At 37.4% G+C, this 20259-nt stretch overlaps 1 long non-coding RNA gene across 1 annotated transcript in view; it reads left to right on the top strand.

Annotated features, from left to right (window-relative positions):
• LOC136010931 (uncharacterized) overlaps window positions 1–20259 on the top strand; it is an 89092-nt gene that overhangs the window by 66938 nt on the left and 1895 nt on the right. Inside the window, exon 2 of the long non-coding RNA XR_010611080.1 lies at window positions 19847–19940. This is a non-coding gene — a long non-coding RNA (uncharacterized LOC136010931). The remainder of the gene's footprint in view (window positions 1–19846; window positions 19941–20259) is intronic.

The following is a 20259-nucleotide window of genomic DNA, read 5'->3' as shown; positions in this document are numbered from 1 at the left end:
ATGGGTGGGGTGGGTGGGGTGGTGTTTTATTTGTCTGGTAATACCATCAAGATCTGGAGCTAAAAGCAATGATGTTGTCTAATAGTGATTAAAACTATTAGTCTGGAGGAAAAAATAACAGCTGAAGAATGCAGTGGAGGTACTTACCAATGTAAACCCCTCTGAAGCTGAAGTAGGAGCTCCCTGGTGCCACCAGCCAATCCAGTTCTTCACTGTATAAGTCCAAAGGGCAACGATAGTGTCAGAGATTTTGTTCAGTGTAACTGGAGTCTTTTTCATGTCTTGGATATAGCTAACCTCATTTGAAATCTTTCATCTCCTCCCCCCTTTCACCTTCCCCCATTTGATTCATTTTTGCTGTAACTGTTGACCTTTAGGCAACTTTATTGAGTGGAATCACTTTTCATTTGATCCTGCATTTTGACAGCTTTCTGGGTTACCTGCATTTTCCTTCCCAGGAAAGGTTAAGTAGAGGTGACCTCAATCCCATTTTTCTTATTTCCCACTTCACTATGTTCTGGCATATGTCTCCTTCAAGGGAGAATTTGTCATTGCTGATCTCTTTTACTCTGTGTAATAACACAAAATCTGCTCTTTATTAGTTCTTACATTTTCATCTCTACAGCTTTCCAAACTCCAGTAAGCTTATGTTTTCAGTCACTATCATAATTGCTTCTAGAACAATCTGAGTAACAAAAATATTTGTTTTTAAATGCATTGTTAAAACTGTACCGGAGCACAGTTCATTGCAGTTCAGAACACACAACCTTTTGTGACAAACTTTTTATGTGGTTCACAGAGTTATGGCTACTCACCGTCACTGTTATATATTAAAATAAAGGAGTAAATAATGGCTGCATACTAATGCTCAGTTTGCTTTAGCTGTTTTGGCTGGCATGGAATTTGAAAAGCTTCATTGTTAGGAAGCATGGAAAAACATTTTTTCAACCGCTAAAAATTTCAAGTTTCGTTTCTTGTACATTTAGGGTAGTTATCTCTTTCTGAGCCCTTCAAAGCTGAAAGCACAGTAGAGATCTGGCACTTATTTATACTGTGGGGCAAAGGTGCCTCAAGCCTTCTTTATGGTAAAAACAAAGGGGCCAGAATATATTCTGCATTTACCTTGGGACAATGTATTTTAAACACTTAAAAGTAAAAGTGAAAACAAACAGGAAAAATAAATATCAATAGCTTTTTTAGCCTTGAAGACAGAGAGCTCGTAGACCACCAAGAATGAGAGCTGCAATAAATGTAGGAGTTTTATTGGCTACTGAGAGAAGTGAAAATGTTGAGAGGACAGAGCAGGAGATGTTGCCCTGGTTGGAGAAAACCAGCTTTTCTTTGGGATGTTTTTGGTGTGTTGTGGTCCCTGGAAAATTTTAAGAGTACCTAAAATGTGACCCAGCATTGTGGTTGTGATGTGAAACAAAAAATAACACTATTACTAATATAGATATGTATGATCAAATACATATATGTACATACATTTCTTTGCCAGAAGGGGTATGAATGGAAATAAAACTGCTTGTCTGCTGGTCACTGAAAGTAAACGGAGTGAAAGCTAGTTTTTGGCCTTTGCAGGCACAGGAGTAATGTGCATCTGCAGCACAGCATCTAGGCTACAGCTTTCCTAAATATCCTGATCTGTTCTATGAAGTTTTGGCTATTGAATGGGCTTGAAAAACGTGCAGCTTTAGTCTCTGAGAACTGTATGAGGAGGTCTTTTTGCAAATATGGACAATGAAAAGTTGAAATGGTGAGAGAATGAGGTGGACAACTGCTAACAACTACAGTGGCTTTGTTTCTGCTTTGACACCCATGCACATAATTTTATCATTTTTAAAAAAAAATTATTTTCTTTTCTCTCTTTCATGTAAATGTTGGACTTCTGAGGGGGCTGCAGGAAGATGGAATGAAGAGGTCTCTTGCTGTCATACAGCTTGAATGTTGTTAAACAAAGAAGCCCAGCAGAGAGAAGTACTGACATTCACAGTGCTGCAACTGTCAAATAGTGTGCACCAGTTAATCTGCACTCAGAGCTGGTACCGTGACATTCCGTACTTAGAAAATAAACTGGTGAGGCAAGTTGAAAAATGAAACAAAACACAATAAATCTAAAGGACATTTCCTAACCAGAATGTGAACTGCTGGCAGATGTCAGTTACTGTAGGTGCAGAGCAGCCTATCTGGGACATTCTTCTCTCGATAAGATATAAAATGAAATTGTATTTACATTTTAAAACAGAATAATGTGTACATTTAAAAAAAGTATAAAAATTGTCTCTTAATGCATAATTGGATAGTCTAAATATGAATGATAATTCAATAGGAAGTGCAACGTAAAATTTATCTTTTAATTACATATTCCAAGAAAAATTATGACAATATACCTTATGTATGACAGTTACCATTATTATGAGGACTCTGGAGTGGGTGTTTTCTCTTGAGGAGGAGATTCTGTTCCTTTTCTAGATAAATTTCTCTAGAAGAAATGGTTTAGATTTGGATGCAGACCAAGCACTGCATGTGGGGAAGATGTGCATTTGTAACACTTTATTTTACCAGATTCGAATTAAGTTGTTATGAAATTTAAATTTCCCATTCACAATGCAGACTGCATGTCAAAAATGCATTGAGGTATCTGCATGTGTGTGTGTGGCCACCACTGACTCCAACTTGGACAAAATTATGAAGTTTTGATTAAAATTGGTGTAGTTTAATCAGAATATCTATAACTGAATCAGTTATTAATCAGAATGGCCATATCTGAAATGGTCCTTGAGTTTTCAATAGAAATTTTGGCCAAAAGAGGTGATACAAGTATAAAGTTGGACATGCATAAAAATGTATTTATAAGACCTCGTTGATTCTTCTGCTCTTTCACATTGGAAGAACTGCCCTCATTAATGATATATCAGAAGGTTGCAAAACTTTCATATAGTTTTTAGTCTTGAAGGATAATGGATGTTCCCGAAACAATACCAAAAGCTTTTTGACGGAAAGAATTAAAAATAAATAAAAGAAAAAATATGAGAAAGGGAACCTCCCCTGTGAATTTATGTCCTTTCTATTTATCTGGAAGCAAAAATGAGTTCTTGTGACAGGAGTGAAAATGACTTTGAATGACTCCTGAGTTAACTTCAAGGTATTCTGAGTTTCCAGTAGTGAATATATGGAATGGAGCATAAGAACTTGTTGACTGTTAAAAATAATATTCTGTGCGTTTTTTGGTTTTTGGTTTTTGTTTTTTCTTTTGGTAATTGCTGGCCTTTGTTGTATTTTCTCTTTGTGGTTTTTCATCAATATGTTCAAGATTCAGTTACTCCTGGAAAGAAATTACACTCTAATAGATTGAGAGTTGGGTATCTTAAAGATATTTATACAATATATGGTTAAGTTAGGCATTTGTAGGATTTATCAAAGCACCTGTGCAGATTAGGTATATAACTGCTATAGTTTAATGTCCTCAGGACTACATCTGAAGAGTAATAACATTTCCTTCAGCCATCCCTAAACACACATACAGCTGATAAGTTCCAAGCTCTCTACTTTTGATTTTCTTGCTTTGTAATTTTAAATTTGCCATTTAGCCTCCTACATGATGAAATCTGGTACAGTCTTGTTGGCTCTGCATTAATTGGCATTGGTTGGCTCATTCAGGGCAAACCAGCAGTGTGTGTGTGATATTTTCTAGATACAAAGACCATTTCTCATGTCCCTCGTTTACTTTTGCTGGCAGGTATCCAGGCTGAGTAAGGCTATCGGTGTGCATGGAGAAACCCCCTACCTTCCTGCCCTTTTAAAATACTTTTTAAAAAGAATAATTTTATTATAATAAGGGAAATGGCATTTCTACCAGCCCTTTCTAAGCAGAGACCCTGCAGAGAGCTTCAGGACATTTGATCTAAGCTCGTCAGTGTGAGCTGTCTTTTGCCTCTTTTTTTGACCACTTGCTTCTAATTTGGTTGGACTCCAGTAGTGTCTTGGAGCAAGCAAGGCATTTTTTTGTGACAGCTATGTTGTTACCATCCCTTGACTCGTTGTCTAAACAGTTGACTGCACTTTTGTTTCAGTACAAGTCATGAATAAATTAATGTCATTAGTAGTTTAAAACAGGTAGATCATTTGTAATAATAATACATCTAGATGCTTTAATTCCTAAATCAAAGCATGCTGATCAGCATATGACTGGTACATTGTCTTCCACATTACAAATGTTAAATCTGCCCTACTCCTGAATTCTGGCATTTCTGAAATTAAACCTGGGAACGTGCAAACTTCTGACAAAGAGACTGATGCTTTTAACTGTCTCTCTCCCATCACAATAGTTTTACCAAGCATCAAAGTTGCTAGTTAAGAATAAAGGGTTTTCTTCTTTTTGGCTGAATCTTCATTTCTGCTTCTCTAATCTTTTTAAGTAAAGCTGATCTCTTGCGTCAATATACTTCTAGTATTGTGTAAAAACTACAGAAGTCAAAACGTGCAGTTATATTGATAGTCCTTTGTATGTGTGAACTGTGACTTCAGTTTGCATATGGTGAGAACACAAGGAGAATATTATTGTTTGTTGAATATTGCCCTCATCTCTGAAATACAGTGTTTTAGTGTTCATGCTGATGATACCAACTAAATTTGAAGAGACTGCAACTGCCTTGTACTCCATTCAGCATTTCTTTCAAAGTGTCAGAGAACTAGTTCATAATTCTTTCCTACTTTTGATTAATTATTTGAAATCTTCTTCCCTTTCTCCAGCTGTATGCAAGATGCTTCTTGCTTGTTTCCAGTGGTTCAAATTCTTCACGCATAAGAATTGAATGCCATTGTGGTTCAGCTACAAGAGTTTTACATTAGCCAAAATATGAAAAACAAATTTATAGGAGTTTACATAAAGCCAGACATTGTAAGTTGTATTGGTGAGTTGTGTTTAAAGAAATCTTTCTTTCTTACTGTCCATTTTCTCAATGTAAACTGATTCTTTTACCTCTCATGAGAGCATGTTCCATTCAGGGAAATGCATTAGAGCTTAAGTTATTCAGTGTACTTTGTTTTTGATGTTCTAAAAATCAAAATCAAATATAGCAAATAAATCTCTTATATTTTAACAATGGAATAAATATGGATATATTGCCACTAGAAATTAAGCTTCTTTTCTGTTTGTTTAGCTTTTGCTTTTCAAAGTAAAACGGGACTTCCAGTTTTTGCTGCATTCTGACTTCTGTTTAGGTATGACTTTTTAGCCTAAGCTTAGAAAGGTGTGTTACGGAAAAAGCAGTATGTTTTTCATCCTCCTGTTTCTTTACGATACATGTTGATATAAAGGACTTGTTGATGAAAGAGAAGAATATACAAGCTTTGTGCCATATTCTTCATAGTGGATTCAACAATATTGTTCAAAGTAATAGGAAAACAATTTGAAGGAAGCTCTTTTGCTTATAATAGATAATTCTTTGTGTGAATAAGAACTCAGATTGCTATATGGAGAAGACTTCTACTGTGTTCTTTGCATAGAAGCTCACTTTACAATTTGGACTGTGTAGATCCAAACCTGACCTTTCTATTCTGATGAACTGTGTATGAGTAATTAAGGCTCCCTTTTTCTAGTACCAAGTTGGTATCCAGGATCCCCATCAGAATTGTGTTACTGTAAGCTGAAAGCTATTTGCAAGAGAATACATTAAATAACTTCTGACTTTCCTGACAGTATTTTTAGGGAAGACTATATTTATTTGCCACTGTCAGTATATCTGAGTTAATACCTAGGCATAAGCATGAAAATTTGAGGTTGGTTCCTGCTAGAGCATGCGCAAGTACATTAACAAGCAGTTTCTTCTCTAAAGACCTCAAATATTACTGAAATTTTACAAAATGAGTGAGCTAAAACTCTTCATAGTAACATAAAGTCTGTGATGGATTTTTCAATAAAATTGACTGACTTTAGAGGAAAATATGCTACAGAGCGCCTGGTTTCTCTCGGCAAAGAAAATGACAGTGTCCAAAAAACAAGGCAGAGTGAGAATGGCATCTCGTGTGCTTCTAGATCAGTCTGAGATGCTCATGCTGTGGCTTTGGACCACAACCTTTAGCTGCAGGTTTAAAGAGATTTTCATAGGCAATCCTAGCCTTTATGGATATAGCTGAGGTTGTGAAAGAATTTAGAGACTTGATTACCCTCCCCTTCTGCAGATTTACGAGCAGGTGACGTTTGAGTCTTAATCCCTGTGTTAGCAAAGCCTCAACAGAGAGCTGTGGCATGGGAACTGGGGGTTGTTTATGTTCTGCCTGTAATATGTCACAGCAGCTAATTTTAATTGAGAATTTTTGGAGTTTTCACTACAGATGTGTTTATTTCATGGACATAAGTACTGGGATTCCTGAGATAAAGGCGCTGGAGATGAGAGTCCTCTGCATGTTGCTGCCATGTTGCAGAATTGGCTGTAATAACTGTCAGTCATGCTATTGCCTTGATTTTCTTCCTTTCTCTCTTCTTTCATCTAAACAAAATTTGCTGCACTTGAGTTTCAAAAATCAGTATTTCCCTGTTTAGATTTGACTTTCTCTTCAGAGGTGACACTAATAACTCATGTGGTGTCTATGTTAAACAGATTGTTTGATGTATTTACCTACATTTACTTGAGCCTCTTACTGTCAGTTTTTAATCCTCCTCTGACCTTCTGAGAGTTTATGCATGGTTTCAGAGCTAATAATATCTGCTAAAACAGGCATCTGCTGAAATCATGTGCTGTGTTACAAATCACTCTAAAACAGGTTTGAATTCAACTGGAAAATTGAGGAAATGCTGTTAATGTAACCTATTAACTGTCTTCCTAAAAGAATAAAGAATAAGTTGATTTTTTATAGGACTGGTTAATAATCACCTTGAAAGTACAGCTCAAGTACAGGAAGACACTTAAAATACAGTGATGGAAACAGGCTTTTTTTGATGTTTAATTTTTTCCTTTTCTAAAACGTGGAGAAAATATCAAGACATTTTAATTAAGAATTGTCAGGGAGAACCAACTTTTGCAGTTACATGGGGAATCTAAAAAAAAAAAAATAATTGTGTGCTGATTTTAGGCACAGAAGACTTTTGATCTTTGCAGAACTAAACTGCCTGGGAATCTAACCCTTATTCTTCATATTTTTTTCAGTTTAAAAAAGAGGGCAAAAAAAAAAACCCTTTTAAGACACTGAGCATATTTATGAGGGTGAATAAAACATGAAGATGCAGACTGTGTTTTTACTCAAGTCTTTGCACTAGATTTGTATATAAAGTTCTTATGAAGAGGATCTTCCCCTCTGGCTTTTCTGTGCTGTGGAAGCGTGCTGGTTTTGGCTGGGGTAGAGTTAATTTTCTTCATAGTCACTGGTAAAGGGCTGTGTTTTGGAAATGGTGCTGAAAACACTGTTGATAATTTGGGGATGTTTCAGTTACTGCTGAACAGGGCTTGCACAGTCAAGACCTCTACTGCTCCCCACCCCACTGAGAGTAGGCTGGGTGTGCATGAGGATTTAGGAGGGGACACAGCTGGACAGCTAATCCTGTCTGACCGAAGGGATATTCCAAACTGTATGGCTTCATGCTCAGCATGTAAAGCTGGGGGAAGAAGGAGGAACAGGGGTAGTTCAGTGTGACCATTAGGTGTGTTAGCAACCGTTAGGTGTGATGGAACCCTGCTTTCCTAGGGGTGTTTGAGTATCTGCCTGTCGATGGGAAGTGGTAAATGAATTCCTTGGTTTGCTTTGTTTGTGTACATGGATTTTGCTTTACTTATTAAACTGTGTTTGTCTCAGCCCACAAGTTTTCTCACTTTACTCTTCCAGTTCTTCTCCCTCATCCTACCAGGGGCAAGTGAGTGAGCAACTGTGTGGGGCTTAGTTGCCAGTTGGAGTTAAACCACAACAGGGAGTAGAGAAAATAAGTATCTTTTGTGGAGATGCACAAAATACAAAAGCAGAAGAAGGGAGTATTACTGCAGAGGGCCGTGGGTTAGCAGGAGACAGGATTTGGTATCTTCTGCTTTTAAAGAAATGGAACTGTTTCTGTAAATAACTATGCTCTGAGGGTCTTGTAGATTTGGTTACATCTAGGAAAAGTAATTTTGTTCTGCCTTCTCCTAGGAGATGACCCTCTGTGATTAACAGGCAAAATATCCATAAATTGGTACTTGGGAACAGCATTTGGTAAAGCATAATTTACAAATTCTACAAGTCATGGGTATTTACCTCACTTCTTACTTTACTTCCACAATGAGCCTTACTTACTGTAACCTTGTTTGTATTAAGAAGAAATGCTAATAGATGTTTGAGCCCCAGTACTAAAGAGTTCATGAGACCTGTTCACAGGGACCATACACCTAGTCTTGCCATGGTGGGCCAGATGTGCTCTCAGCTCTTCTGAGCAACCAGCACCAGTGGTATGTGGAAGGGATGGGGGACAGTAAACCATTGAGCAGTGAGGAAACGTTGGCAGTTGGCAGGTGGCAGACATGTCTTCTGCATTGGTGCATGAGGTTTCCTCTTTGCTGTCTTCCTAGCTTTGGGCCTGTTGTGGGTGACCTCCCTAGTTCATCCCAGGTGACCCGTTCCTGCTACAGCTCATGGAGCGCATGCTCCACAGCATTCTCTTTGGAAACAACAGTAATCAACAGGCTGGTAACTAGAGCACAAAATGTGAACTTGTGCACAATAAATTGTGTGTACTCTGTGTGGGGCTTGCTTGACCTGATATGAAAGGTGCAGAATTCTTTGCTTAGGATTGTATTTTGTATTACTACATATCAATTTAAAGATATAACTTTTGTCTTCATAGTAGATATGTGTTTAGAGATGTATGTATAGGTCTTTGAAGGATGGATATAGAGATGGAGAACTGTAATGACTACTGCTGTCAGTGCAGAATAGTAAAGCTTTCATTCTGCTTTGTAGTCCATTTAAAAATCTTTGGCAATGTCTTCTGGGCTGTGATTTCTATAATAAGTGTTAATTACACTTATGAATATTTATGCAGTATATGAAATTTGAGAAGAAGAAAAGTGTTAAAAAATATTTCAAGGTTGAGTGTATATATAAGACAAACAGAGGGAACATTTCATTTGATAAATTTAGTTTGAATTTGCCATTAATCAGAAGTTTAAACAGTTATAGTGATTAGTGTGCTTCTGGTTCCTTCGTATTATAAACCCCGTGAAAACAGATATGTGGTAGTGGCAGATTAAAACAGTCAGAGCTCCTATTCTGGTCACTAAATCTCCAGCACAGGTACTCAAATTACAGCCTGCTCTCTGCACTTGCCTTTTTATTTTCATTTTTTGTAAAGCAAAGTATTATTTTCCTTTCTTTTTCTTTTCTTTCTTTTTTTATTTTTTTTGTTAGTTTCTAGATTACAGACAATGAAAACTCAGAATTGATAGCTTGCTTCGCCTTGCTGTACCTTGATTTAAATTGTTGTTTTAAGAAAAATGTATGATGTGACATGTCCCTTCCTGGATCTGAACTAAGAACTTTTTCGGCTTTGAAAAAGTATAAATCCAGAATAATTCATCTATTTTCATTCAGTTAAATTAATCCAAGTTCATAGGTTATGGGGAAAAGTACGATGCTCTCGGTGGTAGTGTCAGAGTCATCAGAAGAAAATGAGTGGGAGGAAATCTGGTGTAGGAATGGAGTGTTCGAGGTTTGGTGCTAGAACAGCAGACCCCTGGGAAGCGTGTAGTAACAATAGTTCCCTCTTGTCTGGAGCAGCAAAGTACTTGAGATAAACATGTAGGGCTTGGTCCCATGTATGCAAAAGTTTTGTGATGAGAATGAAAAATGTGATTTTGACAGGATGTACAGAATCACAGAATCATAGAATAGTTAGGGCTGGAAAGGACCTTAAGATCATCTAGTTCCAACCCCCCTGCCAGGGGGGAGTCTGTATCTAGAAAGCAGTACCCTTTAGCAAAAAATGGGGAAAGCATCTCAAGCTTTTTTTTTTTTTTTTTTCCTATAGGAAGAAATACGTTTCATGTGGAATGGTTTTTATTCTCTTTACCACTGTTATTAAATCCACTGTATATTCAGTATATGATTCTGCACTTATTTTTGTTGTCATGCAAAACCTGCTTGCAAGTCTGTTTTCTGGAGGAAAGGGAACCCTATCTGACTACAATTTCTCATAAATGTTCCTTTTTCTGGCTCTGGATTTAATGATGGCTTTCTTCCTGTGCTTTATTTATTTATTTCTGTGAGGCTCACAGCTTTTTTTTCTTCAGTCAAACAGGTTTTCAAATGAGATTTTTCCAAGCTGCTATTTTTCTCTCTGTGTTACTTTCCTAATGATTTATTTCCCCCCCTCTAAGCCGAGGTTCAACAAATTCTCTACTTCCCAGTGAAATACCCTCTCATTTCAAAGAGGGATCTGAACGAGGACTCCAGAGCTCTTTCTTTAGAGGTTAAGAGTCAGAAGCAGAGTTTATTTCCTGGCCTTTTGTAAAGATTTACGTTTCTTTATTAGACGGAGCAAATCTTGCAAATTTAAACAGTGTTCCTCTTGCTGTGCTTCCCTGATGGAGCACTTCTGAGACCTGGCACAATCCATTCAAAAGCTCCTTGTAAAGGGACCCTGTGGAACCCACCCAGTCTTGTGCCTGGGGACATACAAGATCTCTCTGGTATGAACTCAGTGACCCTGCAGAACAAGGGTCTCTTGGACAATAGTTTGCTGGCAACTAAAAACTCATTCTCAGTTGAGTATTTGATGCATAGGGTGCTCAAAACACTTGTATCCCAGACTGTCCCCTTGAGAATCGTTGCCCCAAAACTACTCCAGAGCACGCTTTTACAGGATGCTAAATCACTGTATAAACTTTCAATAGTCTGGATAATAGTGTACAAAAAAGACTGCTTCATTACAAAGATAGTCTATGTATGGAAGTGCCTTTCCTGTTTGCTCACTGCAGGCCATTTCTCATTTCTAGGTTGTTACTCATGCCAATAAAGATGTGGGAAGAGTGAAACGTAGAGAAGTGCTGCTAAAATACACGGTCGCAGGCTGTGGGTTAAGCTCAGGGGTCTGGACAAATCATCTCTAAAGTACTGGAGCAGTGATTATGGTATGTGAAGCTTGCTGTGCATGAGCCATGTGAATGGTCCTGTGCTAACACAATAAATGCAGAGTTTTTTGGTGCATTGGGCTAAATATCTGGAAGGTCTCATACTGAAATACTGCTTTAACCAGTGTGCTGCCAAAAACCCTTGACTAATGCAAATGCTGTATTAGGGAATAAGTGGAATAAGTCTAATGGAATAAGAAAATGTGCTCAAGGAATTTCTGTAAGTCCCAGTGAGTGAAGAAAAGATATATTTATTTCACACTTCTTTCTAAGGCTGAGTCATGTTCCCTCAGTTTCATGCACATAGTGGAGTGCTTTTGAGCACTGAGTTGCCTTTGAGACGTTGTTTATTCTTGAACTGATTTGTCTGTTCACTTAGCACTCTAGACTATAGATGTAAAATTTCTTCTAGGTTAAAAAAAAACCCAACAAAATAAATTTAAAGCTAGTCGTGGACTTTTCCTGAGAGCCTGAATGAGCTGCTGCAGTCTTTTGCAGTTCAGTAAGGGTGTGTGTGCAGTGGGAAAAACAAGTTCTTCATTTGATAAAGGCAGAACCAGTAACTTAATACTAGTGGGGTCAATGTGTAAACTCTTCTGGCAGCATGTTTTCCTTCTGCTGAAGGATTATGGTCTGTGTGAAGAATTATTCTAAGTCAGCAACTCCCTTCATATTTACAGATCATGCTATTTAGGTCAAGAAATCAAGGCTTATGTTTTACAAGAAAATAGTGGCCAGAGTGAAGTGTCACTAGCACTTGCTTCTAGAAGTCCTCCCAGGGTTGCTATGTCTGTTTTCTGGCCAGTACTTCTCTGTCTCTCAATAGCTTCAGATCTGTGAAACGTTTCAATGTGGAAATTACTTATAAATAAAAACTACTTTATTTTCTTTCTCTCTCATACTTCTGCCATTAAGACAGGATGACTCCACTGTGCTTCAAAGATGTTGATGAAGAGCATTTTTAATGTAATATGGTTTTTTTCTTTCTTGATTTATGTGAAAGAGCAACAAAGTGTAAGATTTTTTGTTACGCTTTGTAGTAGTATTCTGAAATCTAATTTTCCTCAGAAAAACTGCGTTGCTCATATGTCCATGTTTCTTGCCTGTTTTCAGAAGAGACACTTTCACATGTACTTATACAATAGATACATACATGTAGATGTATATTTAACTAACTCCTTACAAGTAGCTCCTTTTTCTTCTGATTTGATATGTGAATGGATAAATATTGCTTAGTAACTGCTACTATGTACATATCAAACGCAGCTATCTATATGCTGCTACATGTACAGCTACACACTGCTACATAATGTTGCTGTAGCACCAAGCATACCTTTCCACAAACATTTAGTTCCTAAGAGTATGGAACTCTTTACTAGCTCTTAATTTAAACAGCACTTATTTTATGCATTGATATGCGTCGGTATGCATCGCTGAAAGATTTTTCAACTACATATAGCTTTTGAGATTTCTTCATGAATTATAAAAAAATTCATTTTTTTTTTTCTCCAAAGATGACTTCAGAAGCTTGTACTAATTTAATCAGGGATGTTGCTGTTATATTTTACAAGGTAGGAGCAAAACTGTAACTGTATAAGGCCATTAAAGAAAATCTGCAGAACTGCGGTATTTTCCATTGATTACACAGGAATTTTTCTCAAGGGAAAGATGGATTTCTTCTTCTTTCTGGTTTAATTTCTAATGTGGTTAGAAATTTTAGGGAAGTGTCACTTTGGGAATCTCTACCAATCATTTACAGAGGTTTTAAATATATCCTAATACTGTAAGTAATGCCCTTGGCATATTAGAATGAAGAGATTATGATTGCAAAATAATATAGGAAAATATGGGAAAGCATACTAGGAGTGTAAAGGTATGTAGCACTACATTACAGGACACCCCGAGGGTTCCTTGCAGCAAAATAAGCAGGTCCAATGTTGTGTTGATGCACATGTGTTGCTGCTTTCAGGGCTGGGCTTACTTTGTGAATTTGTGAAGAATTTGCCATATCTTCAGTGTAGGAATGGCCAGTTTTAGATCTGCATGTTTTTAATATGCAGATGTTTACAAGATTAACTTTCGTATCTGATCTCAGTCACTTAATCAGCTGCAGGGTGTCTCATACACAGCATAATCATATTAGCTTTTTTTTTTTCATTAACCTTTTTTTGCTTTGCTTTGTTTTGTGTGTTTGTGCGTGTGTGTGTTGGGGATTTTTTGTTTTTTTGTTTTTTTTTTGTTTGCTTGTTTGATGCACTTAGCTGAAATGAGGTTGAGTGATAATAGTGCCTGCAAGAGGCATGTTGGTATAGTCTATCCCAGATGATCAAGCTGATTAGGATAATGGATTGGACTGATGGGATCTGATTATTTTTATTCTGATACAGACTTTCTTAAGAAAGGCTTTTTAGCAGCCGGTAGAGCTGAGACAACAGCATTTTTAGTCCATGAGAAACTTGAGTAATTTCAGTATTTTATTCCCAGCTCAGGGCAAGAAGTTGAAAAACCCAAAAATTTTTAAGACATGGAATACTTACGAAGTTTATCCAAATCTATTGAAATGTTGGGCTGAAATAAAATATTTTTACGTTCTTAAACAAAAATACTTCTATTTATTCAATTTATTCAAAATGATTCTTTGAGAGGGAGCTTTCACCTGTTTTGAGCCTTCTATTCAGGGAAAAACATCAATCCACTCAAGTTCTAGTGATAATGTTGGGCACCGGATGTCTCCATTGGATATCTAAAAACACGTTTTTGGTACATGGACATGGGCAATAACACAGTTAATTCTTTGCTTTGTACGGGAGGAATTGTGAGATTATGCCTCAGTGGAAACGGTCAGGGGGATGTAGGGTGCCAGTGTTGCCAGGGATATTGAGCATGAGACAGAGGTAGAGCTGAAGTAGGTGGCTGAGATACTTCAATGCTGGTTTAAAAAATAAAATACATGTACATTTTCTGTGAGAAATTTAATAATGACATATATTTGTTGCCATGGGTTTATGAAAAGTTTGTTTTACTCCAGATGCTCTAGGAAGCGGCACTGGTAACTGCTTGCTGATGGTGTCCTTGCTGTCTTTAACCAGAAGCTGTTAACTGTAGGAGCTCTGAAAGCCTCTGGAGTCTACCTAACACTCAAGCAAGATTTGATATTACAGCACTGTGAAAGTTCTCACTGCACATGCTCTGAAACACTTTGGCATGTCTTTACTTGTGCTTAGTACTCTGGCTTTTGGTGGAAACTGGATCAGAAAGTTTATTGTTGCAATGTGTCTGAGAGTGCCAGCAATGCTCTTTTTTGAATGCCTCTGTTAAATGCAGCTCAATTTTCCTTGTTTCAGTCTGTTGGCTGTGACTTGGTCAACTATTGTGTTCAGCACTGTTTCTCCTGTTTCTCAGGATACATTTATGCTTCTTATTGTTTTTTCATGCCTTTTTTTTTTTTTTCTTTCCTGTGCAACAGCTGTTTAAGCAGCATTTCTCTTGGCAGGGAGGTAAGGAGTTGAGCACTAACAGCTTAAAAGTGGAGTCACTGTCAGAAGAGTGAAAAGACCATGGTGTTCTCATTTACAGCTGTAGCAAAGCACACCCCCCCACCCACCCCCGAGTACTGTGGCGATGAGGGAGGGTGCTGATGGGAAATAATATATTAGCTGTTTAATGAATAACAGCAAATGAGGGACGAGGAGATACAGCTGGTAAATGGATCTAAATTATGTGAAAGAGATGCCAGCAGGCTAAGACAGCCTATGACTCTAATTTATGAGTGGCTGCCACTGGTGTGTATATACCATGCATCTACGGTTGCTGCTCATGAGAGCTATTGTCCCCCAGCACAGGCGAGATGCACCTCTATGGATGTGAGAATTATTGCTTCTAGGAGAAGGCACTGCCATCCAGGAATGTGGAAAAATTACTCAGTGGAATTAAGGACAGCCCAGCAGCCATTATCTGACTTTAGTGTAATTGCTGAAGAGAGGCTTTTTTTTTTTTTTTCTTTTGTTTAGTTCTTAACAGTAGATTTGATTCAGCAGTGGGCTTTCGACACTGTGGTGTTTTGTGATTGCATTTTGGTTTTATCTTGATTACTGCATGCCCCTAGAGTAATTTTTGTATCTTGTTGCTTCCAGTCCTGCCTCTGTCATGGACTGAAAAGTTTCTTTTATCTCTTTTATAAAATATTAACAATGAGAGGAATCTGAGGGACAGTGCTGCCTTATTGCCCTGCTTTTTCCATCTCTAACACTGTTGCCCTCTAGGGGAAGAGTCTTGTTTTGTGATGAATTCCTCAGTTTAGAAAAGGTAAACCTTGGGCTTAGATCCAGTTCCCTGGTTTTCACAGATTTTGTGTTTGATTTCCAGGTGAACACCTGGGTTGCATCAATGAAAGTAAGACACAAACTCCTCTGGGGGGGTGCTGGCCTTAGCATGACATTTCCTCAGTTCTCTGTTCTTTAAAAAGAAATAGCGGTATTACTCCATTTCAGAGTGTTGTGAGAATAGATGCATGCAGGGATTTGACATGCTCAGATACTACAGCAGTGTGAGCCATGTAGGAAAAAAGAATGGGCTTTTAGATGTTTGTCTCAGCTTGTGTTTTGTAACAGATTCCTAATAATTAGGTTTTCTGTTCAGCTGCTTTTTGATGGGATTATTACTTGCCCATCATTCTTTTCTTTTTAATATGCATTTTTTCCCCTTTTCATGCCTTCCGTCTTTCCTTTTGCCTTCCCATTTACACTGTGTCTTGTGCTGAAATCTACTGGGGAATACTTTGGATTTTTTTTTTTTTTTTTCATATTTACCTACCAATAACTTCTTCTTCATTTGGTGATTCGATCAATGTCAGCTCTTTGATCAGTGTTGACTCTTCGATCATTCAGTGTTTCATAACACTCAGGGGCATCTAGATTATATTTAGCCAAATCCGCATGCTAAGTCCTAGTCCTATTGTGATTTTTTTTTTTTTTTTTTTAATTTTTTTTAAATCTCCTTGGATACTCTTGTATTGGAATCTTCTGTTTATTATCTTTTTCCCTCTTGTTAAGTACCCTCTCTTTGAGTAAAGTGTTTTCAGAAGGCTTCAATTGTAGTAAGACTTTTTTTTTTTTTCCTTGAGAGGTCTAACTTGATGAGACTATTCACTTGGTAGAGAGGAAGACACAGCTTCATCATAGTGTGAAGAGGACAGGAGAGCTCAAGTCCAAGTAAACCTACAGCTTAAGCCATCTTTTTCAGTGGAAAACTCAGGGTTGAAGAGGGAGTTGAAAGGCTTGCCTGTGCAAGTATGAGCTGAGGTCAGCAGATGCGCTATTCAGAACTGTTCTCCTTTTCTCCTATCCTCAGTATTGTGCACTTAGAAGAATTTAAATTTTGCTGTTCACAGTATTTGGTTGTACCTTCAAAACCTCCTGTAGGAATTGTTTACAACAAGTACTTCATTATAATTATGACAATCTAAACATTTCTGTTCTTTGCTATCACTGGCAATACTATAGATTCTATTGCTTCAGTTTAACATAGATTTCCAGCTTGTGTTTTCTCTCTCAAAGCCCATTGCACTCATTCTTGGGAATATGAAAGCACCAGGTTGCTGCTCCAAAGGCTGTGACATCTCTTCCTGCTTTACTTCAGCAGATGAGAGTCACCCTGAGTCCATCACACTTTTTTGAAAATTATTGATTTTTAAGCTGCAGACAACTTAAAAGTTACCAATTTTAAATTCAAATCATCAGCTTCTATTACCTCTCTCTTCAATTTCTGCAGTTTTAAAACATCTCCATTTTGCTATAAACTCTTAAAAAAAATAAATAAATAGTTACCATTGAGAAGAAATCCTTAAACTCAGTACCAAAACCTAATTCCTTCTTCACTGGCAGGCCTACTTATTTATTACCAGCTTTAATCACTTGAAATCTTTGGGAGGCAGCTGGCCCAACCAGACCAGCCCAGGGTCTTCAGTCCTGCTCTGGCAATGCTGTGGGAAAAGGAAATGGGTTTCATTGTAAAACCCATTGTGTGAATGTGGTTTTGTCTAGACTGCCTTTAGAGCTGTTATGTGTAGAAGGGGAGCCTGGCAGTGCCCTGTAGTGGGCAGAGGGGCAAGATCAGAAGTCCTGTGGGTCTTCACTGTCTCTCTCTTTGTGAATAATATAATACCATTGTGTTTTCCTTCATACGTATAACAGCAGAAGAGCCTCCTTTACAGAGTTGTGGAGAAAATTTGATAACAGCTATGCAGCCTAGGAAAAGAAAAAAAAAAATAAAATAGAAGTATATTTGTAGATAAATTCTTCTTTGTTCAAATATATGAAAAATCTTTCCAAATATTGTCTTTAGGTTACATGCTGTTTGCCAGTTCAGTATTGCCATGTCTGTGAATCAGTCCTTATATTTCTTTCTAGTTCATTTGCTGCTGTAGGTGATGAGATTGGTGCTTTTTTTTTTTTTATTTTTTTTTTTTTTATTAAGTCTGTGTAATACGTTGGCCTTCTTCAGGTTCTTATGCTGTCAACATAATATTTTTCTTTATGTTTCCAGAGTGTCCCAAATTGCACATAGACTCACACTGATATAATTTTCCTTTCTATTCTATTTCATATTTATGTCCTTCTTTAGGCACTATTATTCATGCTCACAGGTTTTAGTGTTCCATATTTGCTGACAACTCCCAAATCTATTTTTTGGTACCTACTGACCTAGTGCTGGCTCTCCCTTTGCTGTGTGATTGTCTTTATGACATTATGGTTCAGAATAGATGTAATCAAACTTTCTTAAGTTTGATTCAGACAAGAATGAATTGTAGCTTGAAGAGCTATCTTAATATTCCTTTATATTTCTTATTTGCCATTGACTTTGATGGATGCATGCAAAGTCTTACATGCCTCACTGTGAGATCTGTAACTAAAATATATTGTTACTGTTTCATCATGGAGGTCTTGATAGCAATTAAGTGTTACAGTAGATGGTGCATAATCATATAGAGCAGGGCCCTACAATATAATTACCATCAAATTAACGCAGTTAGACAACTGGAATGGATTCAATAGTTAAGGATGCTGGCCATGCAACTGTCTTGTTAGTATCATGTGTCTGTTGTGAAGTCCAGTTCAACATGGAACTTCGAATAATTCAGGAAGCTGTTATGGCAAATAAATTAAACATCCAAAATTACATGGCCAGCAGTTTCTGTGAATGCCCACCTCCCCACTGGCAGCTGTGAACTGAAAGAGAAATAGCATTTGCAGAGTTTTGCAGAAGTACCTGTAAAACCAGGAGTGCTGAGAGGAAACCCCTGAGCTGCCATCACAGAAAATTACAGACAGAATAGGTCGTATAGAAGTCTATTCATGGAAATATGAAGCACTAACCAATATGCTTAGAGATGCATAACAATTAGCGGAAACTTAGCAGCCTTTTATGACACATTGCATATTGCATGCAAGGGAGAGACAAGATGTCTGGTTCTGTGTGACTTCCTGCGTAGTCATTTAGGAAGACTTCGGAGAAGTTTAACGAATGCTAACTTTTGAACTATCTTGCTTAAAAAAGACCCTCCACAGATCTAGTTTGTAAGGTTGAGGTGATCAAAACTGAGTTCTACGTTATGATTTCCTATGTGGTTAAATTCTGAATAGACAATACTTTTCCTCCAATTTTTAACTTTACTTCAATCTTTACTCTTATCTTCTCTTCTACTGTTCTCTTCTGTATCTCTCAAACCTGTATTGTTCATGTACATGTTCTGTGTCTCTCAAACCTGTATTGTTCACACAATTCCTTATCTCATCACACTTATTGAGAGGCCTCCCTGCTGACTTCACTGAAAAGAATGCTTGTACATTTTGCATAGTAATTTTTTCCATCTGGGGGTTCTCTCTGGTTTCCTAAGTCTGGGGTTTAGAGCTAGTTCCTTTTGAAAAAGAGATGTTACATTCATATGCTTCGTTTAACTGTTCTTTAGACTTCTGCATTGTACTTTTGAGCATCCAAGTTCAGGATTCATTCAGGCTTTAAAATATTTCAACATGATTTACAGAGCAGCTTGAAATCAATCCACTGTTGAAACACCAACATTGGCCAAATCTATAAATTTTTATTTTCCAAAAAATTGTGCTTAAAATTAGGGACATCTCTGCCAGCAGTAACAAGTTGACTGGCAAAGGAAATTAGACTCAAGAGGCGAGAAGTTCATGGTGATTTTGCTCTGTTATTCTGAGGAAACCTGGAAGGCAGATGTTGTGGCTTGTAAGAACTGGCCTCGTTCTCCATCAAAACCTGTCTTGTGTTGACATGTGTAAGCAGATGGCTGGAAGGCAGAGGGAAAACACTCAATACCTGGGAAATGTTTACAGAAGAGCTTTTCTTTCAAGAAATAAAGTGAATATCACTGCCTGGGAGTTATCCCTACAGGGACATGGAGCCTGCCTCATGGGAAGGAGACCCAGATCATGGAGGGGTTGCAACATCTAGGGTAGTAACGTGGAGGCATTACTGAACATTCAGCCTTGTTAATGGTATTCACATCCTTCTCGCCTTCTTTGATTTTAATTTTTGGGTGTATTTCATCTACTTTTTGTCTTCTGGCCTGTTTGTTTAGGTTTGAATTTTAAGTGATTATTCCCTAATCAGATGTTTTTTTGAGACTATCTGTACCTTCATGCTTACAAGGAAGATATTAAGCATTGAACAGTGGATGCCTTTTACCATCTTAACCTTGATTTCTTCTATGTTTGCTTGTATTGTTCCAGAGCTAGTTGTTTAATGAGACATCTTGAGCCACACAGCAGTTCAGCTTTCATCATTTGGGACTGAATATTGACTACCCCTGTGAAGCCACAGCAAGTAAGCCAGTTCTGGTTCTTTTGAGTAGCTGTAAGGGTGAAAATCTCTCAATGGTATCAAAATATGTTGTTCTCTTCAATTTGGTATAAACTAATTTACTAGTGTACTTAACACTTTCTCTGAGATAAGTGGTAGCTCATCTATCTTAACTTCTCATTAATTTGAACAAAAATTCTAACACACTGAACATTTAGCTGCTGAAAATATTCTAAAATGAGTATATGGTAATTGTTTGTAAGTCCACGGAATTTAATTAAACTGTGTTTAAATGTCTTAGAAACTGATGACTAAAAATCAACTAAATAAGAATGTTTACAAA

The sequence above is a fragment of the Lathamus discolor genome, chromosome 3 (genome assembly GCF_037157495.1).
Source record: "Lathamus discolor isolate bLatDis1 chromosome 3, bLatDis1.hap1, whole genome shotgun sequence".
Lineage (NCBI taxonomy): Eukaryota > Metazoa > Chordata > Aves > Psittaciformes > Psittacidae > Lathamus > Lathamus discolor.
This window is presented reverse-complemented; position numbering and strand designations above follow the sequence as displayed.